We start from the raw sequence: 18,093 nt of genomic DNA, 5'->3' as shown, positions 1-18,093 counted from the left end.
AATACCTCTCCAAGTAAAACTTGCTTTTCAGCATCATTCACATCAATATTTCATGCGAAGTGTCACCTACCATTCACTGTCCTCCTGCCTTATATTTACTTATCTACAGTAGTGCCTTGCACTTCCTGTTCTGTATTCTTATAACTATAGGTCAAAGGGATCTGTTGACAGACGATCATTTCAAACACGTCGTTATCCTATTATTTCTTCTGTTTCAGGAAGATGGAGCTTTGCAGGATGCTGACATGATGTCACTGGAATTCCTATATAGGACTACAGCAAAACAGCCTGTTGCAAGTCTTTCAATCCATAGATACAGGTATACCGCCCATGCTTTATAGGACTGGTGCAAATTATTTATTTTGCAGTACTTACTATATCATGAAATATTTGTGAGTTCATTTGAGAGGCTTAATTACTCATACTGTCTGTATACACATGCTTTCATGTACATAATCTTTGGACTATCAGCCACCTTCATCCAGCTTTGACAGGAGTCTCTTAAAAATATTATTTTCTTTGATATTTCATGAAAAGAAGCTGTTAGGAAAAGAATACAATATTAAAATGTTTGCTGAAGGAAAGACTACTGCATGCTCTCACCTTTAGTAGAGACCTAAAAAAACATTAACTTCATTAGTTCTGCTGTTCATGGAACAATCGATTTTAAAATCGGCTGTAAACCATATGTGATAAAGTAACTTTCTTCTAGGTACTATTAAAACTAAAATACCTACAATAAATAAAATATACATGGCAGAAGGCAAAAAAATACTACCTGCCCAGGTAGTACTTTTTAACACCTTATACTGCAGTATTTGAATTGTTTTTGCTCTCTTGCATGTAATGTCTAAGAATAACTGTAGCAGGAGCAGAGCACTGTATAGTTCAACCTTACCACAACTTCTGTGGAACTCAGTCTAAGACTGGCATTGCCCATTAGTTGTCTATTATTTGGCATTAACTGTACACTGTTATTTCTCACAAAAATTTTATTCTGTGAGTCAGTTTGTTATCAGTGTCTACCTGAAGAGTGTGAAAAAGGTGAAATAGATTTTGACTTTTATAGGACAGCTGAGAGAATTCATATTTTAGTAGCCCTATTCACTCTTAATGATGCCCTCAGTCTACACAGGCAAATCGTTTTAATGAGTACAGGATGGTATAATTACACTAATGTCAATTACTGTAATCAAGATTACAGTTGGTCCTCAAGACTTCAAGCGATTCCTTATCTGGACATGATGACCACTAGTTACAGGCAAGGGTACCATATTCTCCATAAATAATAATGTTCATACAGAAGTCAGGCTTGAACTACTCAGTTCAGACCCATTTTCCATAACTTAGCTGGATGTTTCTGCATATTACATTCCCATATCCTCAAGCCGCTTATCTATAGACACGTGATGCTTGCTGACATTTTTCTCTCCCAAGATTATCTGCAAAGGTATTTGATGAAAAATACTAGGAGAGAGCAAGAAACAGAACCCACAATTCTCTTGCTCCTAAGCAAATTATTTAAACATCTAACTGCAGTCACATTACCTGGAGAGGTTTTCCCTTTCCACACTTCCTTTGTTTTCTCTGAAGAGGCCTACAGCTGGTGATTAGGTCCTGGTCTTTGGAGGGGGTTGATTTCTCTACAGCTCAAGAGAATTGTACACACGCTTCTTAGCTGTCTGCTTTAATAACCATTTTTTTTTTTTTTTGGAAAGAGACGTTGCCAGCCCACAAGTTAACATATCTGTGGCACTGATTCTGCCACTGTGTGTGTGAAAATGTCTACCAGAGTGAGTACTTCAGGTAAACTGAGAAAAACCTCAAGTTTCTAGAAACTCGTTCAGCTTGGCATTAAGCTGTTCATGCTAGTTAGGACTGATCTAGTTCTGAACATCTACAAATGGACATCATTTGGCACTTGGTGTACTCTGAATTCAGAAAGCTTACATTTGCAATTGAGATACTGCCAGGGTGAACAAGAGTTATTTCTGATTAAAACAAACACAGCAACAACAAAACAATTTGTACTTGGCAGCTATATTCTGCCTAAGTCATACTTTAAGGATCTACAACTTTTTCTGAATTTAGTCCTAAGCCTTTTTTACTCTAATTAGAGACATATCAAACAATAAACACAAATCATTAACCTTTTACAACTTTCAGTATCAAATCAGATTATGAGCTTGTGTTGTGGACTATCACATGAAATGGTAGAGACAGTATTATTATGGCATCTTCCAGAAATGTCCAGTCACTTTTTTACCTCATACTAATATTTAGAAAAATTGAAATATCATTCAATGTGTCTCCCCAAAACATTAGCTGTTGGAGTTAATAGCTGAGAGCAGAACCTTGGATTATTAATTGACAATGAAGTCTGTGTTGGCAGTCATTGATTTGCTGCCTATTATTGTATTAAAATAGAAAGTCTTTGAATTGTTATGCACTGTGTACCTTATTGCTGCATCTCAAGGAATAAAGTAGTATATGACCAGTTTGACCTCAATATAGCATCATAAAGAGAAACTATTAGAAATCTTTTATATTTTTGAGCTTGGGAAAAAGGTGAATAGAATCACCATCTGTCACTTTGAGGCTTCTAATGTGACATGATATATAAGCCAATATCTCTTTCCTTATCACTGTATTACGGTTCTTTCCATTTCACTGTCATTCCGGGGAACATGAAACTGAGAGTACTGAAAGGCATGGTCAAGTATAATCCTCATTGGGCTGGGAAAAAAAGTCTGGAGAATAAGCAAGCAAAGTTGAATAAAACGGTCTCTGGACCTAGACTAATGTGCCTTGTCACTGCTGTTGGTAGTATTGGGTAATCATTAGCATTTGTCCTTGTCACTGGTAAGGACAGGGCATATACTAATGCATAAGAGGAAACCTTTCCAAAGCTGCAAACCTGGAGAAGTAAGAGCTTATCAGCCAGTCAGTAGATGTATCAGAAAAGCAGAATTGTTATAGCTTACTGCTGAGAATTTTTCGGTATGCAAAATTTTATCGTATTCCTCCGCTCTTTTTTGACTGCACACTTGTTTTTCTGTTCATTATTGTTTTTACAGCAATCACATCTCTACTAAACTGCCTTACCTTAGCTGGGAAAATAGGGCCCTACATGGAGTTTATGGTTTGTAGAATTGAAGGCTAGAACTTTTTCACTCTCACCCTCTCATATCATCCTCAACCTCATAATCCTGAATTTGCTGACTGTTTGCATAGAGGAACCAGAATGCAGAAAGAGGAAAGTCTAAGGAAAGGATTGTGTTAAACAGTCCTTATCAGAAACATCAGCTGCTTACTGAAGCTTACATGAGGGCATGTAAGAGTCAGAGACCTGAGCCCTTTCTTTGAAAAGTGTGATTTCTTTTTTATAAAAACTGGGAAAGGCTCCATGAGACTTCTGTGTGCACGGCATAATTAAAATTTGTGAGGCCAGACATAAACAATTAGTGTAATTCTATGTTCTTATATTAAGAGAGCTATCCATAATGGGAATAACTGGATTTCTGCCACTTCTTGAAAAAAATGAGTCCCTGTTTCATAGTCTCCCAGTAAGTGCTAAGGGAAGAGATTCTTGAAGTCTTCCACATCTTGGAAATAAGGTTTTTCTAAGGCTTCAGGGACTGGGGGAGGGGGAAGGAGAAGGGGAGAGAAGAGAAGGGGAGAGAGAAAAGAGAAGAGAAATGTTTTGCTAACTGCATTTTGTAGAGACTTTAAAGCACATGACTGTATGACTGTGTCCAATTTCGTGTCCCTCCGCAGAAAAATGATGAGGTCAGGCATAAGACGGGCACCAGCCTGCTAAACACGGACAAGACTGAACTGTGTCCAGATAGGCCAAAGGGTGCTGATGCTAGAAACATGCCTATAAGCATATGTTTAGGCCACTGAGTTGGATCTAAGATGTAAAACCTGCAATTAGACACTTCTGGTCATATGTGGGTGCTGTAAAATGGCTTCTTGTTATAGGATCTAATCTCTCTGTGCATCTGACTCGTAACTTCTGCTAGCTTAACACTAAACTATCACTGCAATGACAGTGTATGACAGATAATAACAAGAGCTGAAGTCTATGTTCAGAAATAGTATAAGCAACTCAAGCCCTGCTGAAATAAATGCAGCCAGTTTTCCCTTAAGGTAGAACTATGCTACAGGCCAGTAACTATAGTCATAAGCTATATTATGGCATGCAATTGCATGAAGATCAGAAGAAACTCTTGGAAACTTCATTTAACTCAGAAACTGTTAATGTATATTTTCTGAAAATGTGGACAGTGTTCTGTAACTGTTTCATCCAGTGAAATGCTGACTGTGGCTTTAGTATCTCATTGAAGGGAGATGGCATTTTCATTTAATGGCTTTTGAATGGAAACAGGTAAATCCTCAGAAAAGATCTAACATCATCTCTGAAAAATGTTTCTTACAAAAAATATACAAGATCAGATTGTTTCAGGTGATCAGTGAATAGTCATTAACCTGGTATATTCACCTCTGACTCCTTAAATTTTTCTGAATAACATTTCTAGGACATTCCTAGAACTTTTTCTTTTGTCTAATAATTGGGATTTGGAAGCAGAACAGATGTTGCATCCAGTTGGGGGATATCCATGTTTGCTTTCGTCTAGATACTATCCGTATTTTATTACACTGAAAAGAAGAATCTCCCCTTCACTTTGGGCACCATATATTAAAATATTTTTTTCCTCTGCTGTTCTTTGTTCTGAAGCTATGGGACATGCACGATGAGTCGATAACTTTCCTTTACTACTTTATCAATGATATTATGGAAAGCTTATTATTAAGAGCAAATCAAATTGGAGGAAGGAGGAAAATGCAGTCATGAAAGTCCTCAAAAAGCCCTGTAGCAAAGTAGGCACAAGCAAGGTGTGGATTCAGTTTAGATTCTCAGCTGGGTGATTTGTGGTGAACATTCACTGTTCAGCTGAATATGTGGATCACGTAGAAAGAGGAGTACTCTAGCAGGAGGAAAGACATTTCTAAAGAAATCTTGATACATACCTAGGTATCCTGTTTCCTCCAATTGGGTGAAAATTGATAAGTTTACTCCGGGTCATCATTTGGTTTCCTCAAAATATATCTTTAGCTCTAATCCTATTTTTCATTTTGTTTTTCTCTTGTGAAGGAAAGGGGGAATTGTCTGTGAACCAGAGCTTTTTTGCATTCTCTGAAGTAGTGCTCTGCTGAAGAGTTACCACTCGCCAAACAGATGAAGGAAATGAAAATTTCTATCACTCACTGAATGCACGCCTTACAAAACAAGGTAAAGATATTATAGTAAAAAAGAAAAAACAGGAAAAAAACCTGTATTTCTGTCTTGTTTTCGAAGTGTACTTGGCTATATTATCAAAGCAACTAACAATTTCTAAAGTATTTATCTTTCGAAGAGATGTGTAAAGTAAGGAAGTGTTATTATCCTAGTTTTGGAGATAGGAACTGAAGCATAATGAGTCCAAGCTTGAGATCACATTGCAAGTCTGAACTAGAAAAGCACACTAAACTGAGTTGCCCTGTTTTCTGCTGTCATCATAGCCATTGAATCATGTTTTCTCCCAGACATTTATACCAGGAGCAGGACATCCAGAATGCTACCACTACTTCATTTGAAAAAAATATTGTAAAGCCTGAATTTGTATTGCTAATCTATGTAATTGGATTTTAAGAAATGAATGGCAGGCAACAACACCATTTCTGTGGCAAAAATATCAGATGAGAGCGAAATCATACAGTGATGTACAGAAAAGTGTTTTCAGCAGGATTCGGGTTTGTTTGCTTGTTTGTGTATGTTATAGAAGGGATTATGGCCTGACCTGGCTGAAATGAGGTGATGCAAAACAGGAGATAGGGGCCATTTTCTCCATGTCATATGGCAGGAAATACAGCAGATTCATTATTACGCAAAACATAAGTCTGTATTTCCATCCTAATAGGGCACTCTCCCAAAACCAGTGAGCTGAAACACATACAGAATGTGTTTACATCATGAAGAGGCACATTTTAAATAGTGAATTCTAGTCTGAGCTTTCAAGGAGTGAAGGGACTGAATCAGAAATACGAGGCTGTGCTTATTGAACATAACACAAAGCACACTTTATGGAACTATCCTACCTTTAGGGTACAATCTATTACACCTGCTGTCTGTTTTTTTCAGCTACATGTGTGATTTGGCAAATAGTTGAATATTGCCTCCATTTCAGGATGAATTTATTTTCTTGGAGTGAACCAAAATGCATGGCAAAAAAGACTAGAAATGAGATACTGGGGCCTGCTTATAGTCAGCTTATGCAATTGGTCTTACATAATGCACTCTCTCTCAGTTGATGCTGGAGATTCACTTATATTGACCTAAACTATTTATTTTTTCAGTACAGTGGGGCAATACAACCTTTCTCTATTAGTGGATCAGAGCAAACTCTTTCTATTGTGCCTCATCAATCATTCTGTATCTTGCCAAGTGGACTCATTAATTTCAGGGTTAGGCATCACAAATGTATCATAAGTGTGAAATCAGTACTCAAATTAGTTGACAGGAGTCAGTCTATAATACTTTCATTAAGCTATACATGTATTTGTAGTACATTTGTTCTGCTATGAGATGAAACATAAATACAGACAAACTATAGTTAATAATTGATCTTTAAAGACTGTAAATGTTATCATCTTCAGCTTTTTGTAGACCTGTTCATTCACACAACTTGTTCTATTGATTCTTGTTGTGCATTAATTCCTTTTAATTTCTATGGGATTCTGAAAGTAATCTTTACTCTTATAAAGTCTTATATGAGCATACCTCAGAGCTGTATCTGATACTGGTGTAAATTCTTTGGCTGGCAGAGATTATCTTTTGGCAAAGCTTTATAATATAAGGAGAGGCAATTTGATATACACTTTGTTATTGTCAAGAAGCAGAGATAGAAAAATTCAAACATTATATTAGCACACTTTATGTCAGTTTATCAAATGTGTATTTATTTTCATAAAACCATTTAGTCTATTATGCTCATTTCTATAAGAAAAAATTAAGACACATAGAGACTATGTGACTTACACCTATCACGATAAATCTTTTGTATACAAGACTTAGAACACAGAAATGATGATAGTACTTAAGCTGGTAGGCAGGCTTGCTTAAAATCCTTATTACCGACTAATTGTTGACATATCTGTAATGATAATTAGGTACACTGAAACTGAGAAGTTTGCTATCCATCACTTTCCTTCTCTTTCCTGGATACCATTTCTGTCTGAATCAGGAAGATTCCTTAAAACTGGTTCCTGAAGTCAAGGCTCACAGCTTCCCTCACTGTATGTTCCTTTCCCACAGTCTCAGCAGAATGGATTCTTACACTATAAGGCAGGCTTAGAGAAAACCGTGGCTGTCATTGCCACAGTTCCCTTTGAATGGCCTTACTGTCTTCAAAGTGTATGCAATTTGCAGAATCCTGTGTCTGAAGAGCATTCTTGAGTGTAGTGTGAGTGAATTCATATCAGGCCCAGATCTTCTGAAGAATTATAGCCACGCTCAACTTTATTCATTTCAACCAATACCACTGAGGTCACTGGCATTCCTAATAATCTTAATGTTAAAGTCTGTTCACAGGTTTTTTTGCATACTTGAAGCAAATCACTAGGTGAATAAGAAGATTTTGGTAATTAAAGCTCACAGTTGGTTCCAGTTTTGGTTAGGTCACATTCTCACTTGGACAGTAATTATTCAGTGTTTCAGGAGATGAGCTTTGGAGTGACTGTTGTTTACAGCTGATTAATCAAATTTTTAAAAAGTGCCTATTTGGTAATTGCAGGTGATTTTTCAACAGAAGTTTCTTCTGCTAATAAGGAGATACAATTTTTGTGAAATAGTAACCATATTCAATGCCCCTTTTCAAGTGAAGCTTACAATTGTAGCTACACTAGGTAGGCATTTGTAACAAAAAATAATACTGGATTTCTGCTTGCAGTATGACTAGAAAAGATTGAGTCAGCAATATTAAAATGTTCAGCAATATTAAAATGTTCAGGAGAAGAAAAAGCAGTCCAGCCGTAAGTTATTACCCCTTAATTGTCATCACTGATGCTGATTATAAAGGCAGAGTTTTTTTGGTAGTTGTTCTTGGGTCCCAATCTTGGAATAAATGGAAATCTAAATTGATTTTAACATAATAGCTGATACAGATGTTTTTTCTTGCAGCAAAATATTTCATATTGTTGTTGCTATATATTTTTCAATCCCTCTTGGTCTGCAATATTCTCCCTTTTTCTATCTCCCTTCCCTCTTCTCCACCTATGTAGCAAACAGACAATGCTTTAGAATTAACCTGTTTCATTTGTTTTCAGTCACACTCATTATTTTCTGCATAGGAAATTAGTGTTCGAAAGCATGCATACAAAGTCATACGCTAACAGAGACCAAATACATTCATATATTTTATAAATTGTTTCAGGTACCTATATTATTTGGCAACAGTGTTCTGCACATGAATTCCCATTTCAGTCTTGTTTAGGTATATTTCATAAAGAATATTTTCCAGTTTTGACAGTATCATTAAGCAGTGTACTAAGAACTGTGTAGAGTATGCAGTTTCCATTTTGCAAAAGATTTGGGGTTTTCAACATCTGGCTCTATTTCAAGTAAGATCAAACCAAAAAGTTTTAAATTCGGAGAAGGAAAATTCTGGGGAAATAGTTTATCAGGTTGTTAGAAACTCTTTTTTTCCTCCACGAAAATAAAATAGTTCCATTATGGATTTTCATTTCGTTTCTCTTTATACAGAGTGAAATATGACTTTTTAGGAAAAAAAATTGAGCTCATTAACTTGTATCTTTCATTCTGAAAATAGTGAAACAAGGCATCAAGGCTTTTTCAGCTCCATCAGAAATTTTCAATTCCCTGCCTGAATCACACTGACTAAAAATATATGCCTTATTTCTAGCCTAATTCAACTTCCACTTGATTCGTTATGACTTTTTTCAGGCAAACTAAGAGGCAATCTGCTACAAAAAATTATTTCCCTTAATAATCGTGATCTTCTGCTGATAAACTAAAGAGATTCAGCTTTTCCTATCTTTTACTGAAAAACGTATTTGAAAACAATGGCACCTCATTTTTTTCTATTGTTCCATCTTTATTAAAAAAAACAGCCTTAATGAATCAGAGATCTCCTTTCCCAAGTCTTTTAATACTTTCGAGTTCAAGGTATCTGGTCCTGCTAATAAAGAGAAAAAATAGGAAGTTTGTTGTTTAATTTTTCTGTGGACTTTGAAAGAGCAAAGAATATTTCCTTACAGTTAGCTGTGATGCATTTGCATCTTCTTACTATCCTTTTCTTCTCTTTGGTGTCATCTGTCATTTTTTAGTTATCTGTTTTGCTTTCCTAAATATTTACATATCTACCTTCTTAACAGAATCTGTTAATTAAACAAGTATCTTTATGTATTTTTCAGAATCACATATTTTAAATATGTAATAAAACATTTTAAAATAATTTTATTATCAATTAAAATTTCAGTCTACTACCGTTGATATATTTCCTTTAAATTTTGGAAAATTAAGCCAAAATTTTCTGTGCAGTCTAATCAAGAGTATATTTTCTTTTGCACATAGCTAATTGAATAGTCTGTACAGCAGATTGAGCCTTGACTTTCAATTCAGTGATCTGTCACCTTTTGTTTTCTGTCAGACCTGATGTAAAATTATGCCATGTGTTTTGGGTTAGAAAGTTCTCATTTATCATTTTTAGAAATTCCAAGGGTGTTTTATTGGTTATTGTACAAGACCTCCAGCATAAAGTCACCTAGACAGAGATTTTCCATTGACTGCCTTTTCATATATGTACATGGGTAAGTGTTTAAGGAATGGAACATTTTTTTTCATATATGATTTGTCAGTTTGTCACAAGTTCTAAGCAGTGTATCTTATACCACATTATTAGTTGGAACATTGATTGACAGATGCTCCACAGAACATATTTCTGAGTTGTCATTCTACAGCAAGTAACACCTACCATCCCTTTCAGCCTCCTATCTAGGATATATAAATTGTACATATAGAACAATGCTGTAAAAGTACTTAAATTTTCAATAAAGTGCTGTCTGCATCATCTACTTTCCACCAACCTTTGCTGTCTCTCAGTCTTTAGAGATGATAGAGCATTTGTTTACAGGGAACATTGCAGAAGGAAAGTGTGTGGAAAGCGTGAGGAATACAGCTTTTGCAAGATAATTTATTTTGCAGACATCTTGAAGGGCTTTAGTGTCATCCATAGGCAGCAGAAGAGTTCCTGAAATGGAAGTGACACGAAAAATAAAGCATTATGAGCAACAAATATGGTAAGTGCTAGATAGTTCTTGACCTATTTACAAGTGAAGTGTAGATCTGTGTGTATAGTTTTGAAAAATTTTGAGGAATTCAGAATCTGTTCACAATGACAAAAACACAGGGCTAAATTCATTAAATGAAATGTTATTGAAAATAGCTCTCCTACTGTAATGGCAAGTGGCTTGTTTATTTTGCTGAGTATCATTGGAAAATACTACAGAAAAGAGGAAGGAACACTAGAGACAAGCAAGATCATCTGCTTAGTAGTATGAGATAGAAGTTAAGCTGAAAGGCTTGTCATTCAGGGGAAGAAATAGAGTGGTTGTAATGACAAGATTTATATCTGCAGTTTGCTGTCAAAAAGTAATTCTTGATAGCAGGCTTTTCTATTACTAACAGTTGAATTGATGTTTTTGTTTTATGGGCGATCAGTATGAAAAATCCTTCTTAAAATGATCTTTCAACTATAATTCTTTTTGTTCCGTACAAGCAGGATTTCAGCCAAAATTTTTTCACAAAAATATTTCTCTATTTCTCTTTTTAGAGGAGTACATCATCTAACCCCCCCCCCCACCAAATGTTATATGAAGCATTTAAGAATGTTCCTGAAATATGTTGCTTGTTAGTTCGATTTTTGCTTTGTTCATTGTTGGCTTTCTGGGCTTGTTAAAGGAAGTGATCTTGCAAGAGAATTATTGTTAATGAACTCATAACTACTACATTTTTTTTTCAGCTTTACCCTTTCCCAACATCAAGGTATTTTTATTTGAAAGATTTGTGCTGTTGCCAGTATTGTTTTGTACCTTGCATACCATAAAGAGTAACTCAATATTTAGCTACAATTTTTTTCTTTATGTTAATTTCCCTCTGGTGCTCGGGCAATTTGCAGACTGTCTGAATTTAAAATGGCCAATGAATCTTAGAAAGTTATTGTATACAATACCCTCACAAAAAGTAAATTAAATCAATGAAGTACGTTGTATCTTGGGTTTATAACTGAATCATTTAGAACACAGGTTATGATTGAAGGCAGAAGAAAATACAGATTTCATCATCTTTTTTTCTGTTATACCAGTACTTCAAATAGCAACTTTTCAGCTGCTATCACACTGCTAATAAGAAAAACTAAATCTTAAAAAAACCTTAGGTATTTACATTTTAAAATGGTTGCACTCTCACCTGTAGGATGTAGTTGGGTTATGTTTTGTGGTGTCACACATTATCAGACTGACATTTCGTATAATACCTAATCCTCATAAGGTTTGTTTGTAGGCAAATTGCGTATTTATGTGTCTAGATTCTTAAATGAATTTTTACTGATGAAATTTAATGTCCCAATTCATTGAACAAATAGTGAGCCAGTTTGTAAATCTTTAATTTGAACTACACTAAAAAGTACTATATTATATGCAGAAATAGATTTTGCATGTTACAACTCCTAGTGCCCTTGGATGAGCTGATTTTTCAAGGTGGCATATATCTGGTATGAGAGACATACTGGTTTTAGATGCTGGGAATAGTCATACTTCAGTTTAAAAAAATACTTAATAAATATTTTTATTTGTGGGTATAGACTGGAGGTTAGAATGAAATAATAAGTAAAAGCTAAATATCACTATTATTGCATTTATCTAACAGATACAATCACCATCATTTAGGTCTTCTGACAAAATGGGGTGGAATCATCTATTTCCATCTATTTCCATACTTATTCTTGAACAATATATATAAGGGAACTCCTGAGAATCCTGAGCTAGGTTGATAGTCATAAGACCACCAGTGTTGTTTGTTCTGTTGGTTACCTTTTCCTTCTTAAAGGTTCTGGACAAGAGAGAAAATGAAAAAGTTACACAAAAGTACGTGTTTTCCAGCATTTTCAGTAGATAAAGTATAGACTATTGTGCTCACTTCTGCTACACTGTAATCTGTTCTACGAAAAAACTCAGAGGAAAGCTAAGCAGGTAATATTTTCAAAGAGCATTATGCATGTGCTTAATTATGCTCTGTCATTCTTATTAAGAAAGTACTGAATGAAGTACAAAGAAGTTTGTCATTTCAGGTTGTCAAAATGAAATCACTTAAAGCAGAGCAGGTAAGCAAGAAGAAAACTAGATTCAAGAGGAAGAAAACTAGATTCAACAAGTGAATCAATTCATTTGATTTTGATACTCAAACTGACTTTGCTACCATATGAAACAGAAATGCTACAGCTGCTATGTAAAATTTTCAGTATTTCTGAAATTATTCAATAACTGTCATGTAAGTCTTTTTATGCTTGGAACACAAAGGCACAGTTTTTCACATCATGCCTTGATTTTCAGTGGCGCTGTTTTGAGAATATCGTATGTTAGTGATGTAATATATTGTTTCCTCTATTACAGACATTGTATTCACAGCTTATTTTTGACTAAGGATGTGAAATAAATTCTCTAAATGGCAAAGATTTCAGATAAACTTGGAAGTCACTAGATTTCTTTTTTCACTATGGAGAAGCTGATACTTTTCAAGGACCTACTGAGATTTTTGTTAACAAGCCAGATTTTCAGTCCTTATCAAAGAAATCAGAAAGCAGGCAAATTTTAATAATAGTAAAACCTTTGACCATGACAGTGGCAATATGGAGCAACCCAGACAACAAGAACTCGGGCATCTTTCCAGAGTTTCTATAAGAACTCACCAACTCCAGCAACTCCAGCTCAGTTACAGTCCAGTTACATTTGAACTGAAGATAAATTCCAGTGTCTCTACACTATATTCACTAACACTTCAAATTCTGGTCTACATAAACACATAGAGCCAGTTTCATGTCAACTGTACTTGTGTTAAGACTTTCTTCATCTAGAGTATTGACGAAAATGTTGCTGAGACCACCTGAAAAGTCAAGTCCAACATCTTGATAAGAAAATTGTGTGACAATACACTGTCCAAGGCTTCAGGTTTTCATGAATTAATTGAAAATAATAACTCCTCCTAAACACCAGAGATTCAGTACATCTTTCAGAATATACCCAGCTGGACTGTGTTTCATACCCCAAGGATGTCTATGCACCAAGCTTCTCTGTTCCAGGAATGTGATGCTGAGATAATTTGGCTTACTAGCTGACACTCCAGATGTTTGTGAGCTAATACTGGTAGACAATGTTTGCAGGCTTTGTAGACTTCTATCTCTGTCTCTGCAGAGGTTAATCTCTAATCTAGATAATGTCACAGGTAACTTGGAATTAAATGTATATATCATTATACCAAATGAGAATTTGGGTTATGAAGTTGTTACATGCTGTTACAACAACAACAACAACAATAATAAAAGGTCCCTAAATGGATAGATTTATTTCGATTTTATTCATTTTCTTTGTCTGAGAGCAGAGTATGATCTGATAACTCTTTTCTAGCCATTCTAAAATAAAGTAAATTCACAAGTTTGATTATTCATAATGAGGTGATCAAAGATAGAGTTCTTAATCACAGGAATATTTCTGAGAAAGGTTTTGGAAATTGTTTTACAGTTGTGATAGATGAAGTAGATTCTTCAAGAAAGAGCAGCAATTCCTTGAGTGAAATTCAAGGATGATGACATTATTGTTACTTCCTTGTAATTTTATTATCAGTTAAGGACATTATTGGTTCCAGAACTGAAGATCAACAGTTGTAACAGATACTACAGTACTGCAGCAGGAGGAATGATAAACAAATGTACCTTATAGTTGTGGTCATACATTAAATCTGTCTGGATCAGAGTGAGATACAGTTAATACAAGAGATACTCTTTAACCTCTGTAAAAAAGTTAAAATTCTCTATATAAAGTAGATTAGGGATTAGGTACATGACAAAGAAACTATGTTCTTTATTCAGCAAAACTGATTCTCCATGCAAAAGCATTGCTTTTTGAAGAGCTACCATTTTGAAATTAAGAATTTCAGGAAGCTTGAAATAAGAAAGCAAATTTGCTTTGTGAGATGTCAAAACCAAGCAGTGGAAAGGTGCATGGATGGCTAAACTTAACTTACTAGTTTTAAAATGCCCAACATTTAATCAGGATTTGAATAGAAAGGGTACAGAACCGCTCAAACACCAACATAGTAGAAATACAAATTCATGATACGCTTCTGGTGCCTGGTTTCGGCTTTCAAACATGATCAGTGACTGATTGCTCAAGTTCCTCTGTTAGCTGATAGATACTTGCTCTATCACATTCCATGCCAGCTTTATTCCTAACTGATCAAGTTGATAGAAATGATATTGGTTCCAGAAACAACTGATATTGTAAAGGGAAGAGTTTCAGAGTTCACTGATGTGTTGCAACACAGCTCTAATCCACCATGATCTAGTCATGATAGAATGGTGCCTAATTGCATACTTGCAAAACGTATGATTTCATAGAAGCGGCCAAAAAATTCTCATCAAGAAACTTTTTTAGATACGTCTTTTTATGCTGTTCTAAAAATCAGTGTTTTAACACACCAATACATGCCCGTGCATTAGTAGAGGCTGGAGGCCAACCAGCAACTTTGCAGAGAAGGACCTGGGGGTCCTGGCTAGAAACAAGTTGAACATGGACCAGAAACTGCCCTTGCGGCAAAGGCGGTGAAACCAGGAACTTACCAAATAACGTTTCTTGAGTGACAGCTGAGGAGGCTGGTTCTGTTAGTCAGCTCTGCATTCTTCACAAGCTTGTCTCCTTTTAAGTACACTAGAGCTCATGAATAAAATGAGAGTGGGAAGGGGATAATAAGGAAGGAATAGCTACAGCTTATTGGCCACTGCCATTTTCTGTAGTTAAAGTCTGTGAATATTTGAGAAGAGATAAAAATGATCTCATAAACATGCATCTCTAATCAACTGTTCATCGTGAAGTACATGTGCAGCTGTCTGCAGATCAAAAAGTCAGTGACAACAGCGAGTACCTCCATAGTAACAACACCCCATGTCTTAGTGTTCTCCCAATGGAACTTAACAAACTTCTGAGCATTTAGACTGTTGTGAAAGAGATACCGTTACTGGATGGGTAACAGAGGCTCTATATGGAATCCTGGGAGGGAAGGATGATAAAAGGCCCTTTCCTGAAAGGCAGGAGAAGGAATATAAATAAAGATCTTGGCCTTTTAATAAAAAGTAGTTTTTTACATCCCTTGAAAGCTACATAGGTCCTAATTTAAAAAGCACATAATTCAGTTCAAGTTTTGATGTGAAATAGGTTTGAGATTGTACCTAAAATGTTTTAGAAGAAAAAAGTGAATTTGCAGTTTAATAGATCAGACTGTTATAAAATAAGATTAACATTCTGAAATTGCTAAGTGCTTGGAAGAATGAGAGCCACCCTGTTAGTTTTAAATCAACAACTTGAGTATATCATAATTAATTCAGTAAAGAGCTGGGGTTTTTTGTGGTGATGATTGTGCATTACCCTTCCAAATTCAGTGAAGTTATCTCTCTATATATCAGCAGAAAAGTTGGTGCATAAAATTTCAGTGCTGTTGTCTTGACAAATCAAGTGCATTCACTAACAGTTCTGGATTTTGTCAATAGTGTAAAGTTCCATAAATGCTAAAGAAGTGTTCTATAAACAATCCACACAGAGATAGAAGTCCCCTGATACATAATGAATGACAGCCTAACATTCAGAGAGGGCAGCTACAGAGTAGGATTACAAAGTTGAAAAGGTTAAAGCCTTACATATTAGTGCTTATTCAGCAAACACTAATAAAACTTTTTGATTTTGGTGATTTTCCTTAAGTGCTGCGATATCTGAAATTTGATCCCACAGAAACTTTAATACACTGTGCAAAACAGTCTTAAGTAACAATGCACAAAAAAGGAAGATATCCTAAATCATATCCCTGAGGACCAATATAGCATGAAACCCTGGATCTTTTCTAAACTTATCTGGAGACAAATTGTCAACAGCTGGAGTGCTAAATATAAGTTAAATTAAAAAACAGCAATATTGGGCAACCCTCTGATAGACAATAATCATATCAAGTACCTTTGAGAGACCCAGTAAAAGTGACAGGGCTCTTAAAAACAATAGCAATCAGTAAATCATTATATATCTTTAATAACAGTTACCATGTTATAGTGTATATTGAAATATGATTGATTTTTTTTCAGATAAACGAGGTGGAGTAAGATGAGTTTACAACTGATTTTAAAGAACATTTCTATGTACTTTTGAGAAAAACATAAATTGGAAAGTGAAGGAAAATTAAACCTATCACTGGTTGCTGAGAAAAGTTTCTAAATAACAAGAAGGGAATTATTAAGGACAGTTTAAAAATGGATGGAATGTTTTTCAATTTTCAGTGGTAAACTCACTGTTCCCTCAATCACAGAAGCATCAGTAAACTTATAGAGAGTCAAGTAAGAGACTTAGAGCAGATGCTGTTGGCCTCAGATTTTGCAGCTCTTTAAAACTAAGTGGCACAGATGTCTTAGAAGTACTTCATGGCTCTGAAGGACACACTAAGGACCTTTGGTCAGAGATAAGGATAGTCAATAAATTGGGTTAATTTCCAATCAGCGTTCCAAAAATTGAAAGCTTGTTCATATGATAGTGATAGAAATTATTACAAGCATCCACTGTGAGGATTAAGAGGCTATTAACCAATCTTGCTGCATTAAAAGACTATCTCTAGTGGTAGAACTGCCAGATGGTATCTCTAAGAATAGCACTGGAGGATAGTGCAACAAAACCTTTCCATATTCAAACACAGACACCCTGAAGGCCTTATAGATTATGCAAAGATGAAAAACATCTTGACCCCAAACCTGTTGCTTAGTCTGCTACTTAAAAGAAGGAAAGAATTCACTAAATCATTTTCTGAAACAATGTATTTCTACAATAAATTCTTTTTGAAACAAATGTTCTAAAATCAGAAGCAAACTTTCTCTTTTTTATTAAGTGTCAGGAATCCATAAATTACGGCCTATGACATGTTAGTTATGGTAGCGGAGTTTTGACATATTCTGTAATAAAAGTAGCATAAAAATATTTATTGCATTCAACAGAAGTAAAGATTTTTCTGTACAGAAGTTCTGTTTTCAGAGATCATCAGGTTCAACTATTTCACAATTTAAGCTACATAGTATAATTTCTGGAACTAATCATCGTGCAGAAAATTTTCCTAATGATACCTTTGAGAGCTTTTACAAATTCTACAGGCTCAAATGATTTCTCTTCTCTGAAACTGTCTTGAGTATTGAAGTTCCCTTCCAGTTTCCCGTTTTGTAGTTCATATTTATCTTATTTATCTTTTTTGGCAGGGTAGGACAATCTGCCTCACTGCCGGAGATTCCTAGTATACAATTTGCAGTCACATATGCTTATCCTCTGATACCTTTATTTACACTCAGATTTTCTCATACTCACTGCTAGAACTATTTTGCTCCCCAGAGTCAGGCAAAATACAAAGAGGAAGCAAGCCATCTCCTTCACTCTCTTGTTCTGACTGCACCTGTGGTAAGAAGAAGAACTTGGCCCTCCACCACTGAAAGTGAGCAAAAGAAAGCAAATAGCTTCTCAACCATTCAGCAATAGTGGCTGAATAGACCATGGGGTTCAAGACTGACTGACCATTCTCTGCCACCTCTTGAGGAAGTCTAAGCTCGTGCCACTGTGTAAGCGTGACATATTGATGTACCAGAATGTAACGTTAGACTGAAAAGTCCATTGAAGTTCAGAACTATGTGGAACAGACCATGAAGCTAACTGTTACGGGCACAGTCCTGACGGCACTTCATATGTAGA

The 18,093-nt window shown here is 35.4% G+C and overlaps 1 long non-coding RNA gene across 1 annotated transcript; it reads left to right on the top strand.

The window, feature by feature from the left end:
- Nucleotides 1–258: 258 nt before the first annotated feature.
- LOC135324215 (uncharacterized) lies at nt 259–13,679 on the top strand. The gene is made up of 3 exons (XR_010385572.1): nt 259–319; nt 5,159–5,296; nt 9,771–13,679. It is a non-coding gene; the product is annotated as an uncharacterized LOC135324215 (long non-coding RNA).
- The last annotated feature ends 4,414 nt before the right edge of the window (nt 13,680–18,093 follow it).

The sequence above is a fragment of the Dromaius novaehollandiae genome, chromosome W (genome assembly GCF_036370855.1).
Source record: "Dromaius novaehollandiae isolate bDroNov1 chromosome W, bDroNov1.hap1, whole genome shotgun sequence".
Lineage (NCBI taxonomy): Eukaryota > Metazoa > Chordata > Aves > Casuariiformes > Dromaiidae > Dromaius > Dromaius novaehollandiae.
The sequence above is the reverse complement of the archived record's forward strand: the minus strand, read 5'-3'. Positions and strand labels throughout refer to the sequence as shown.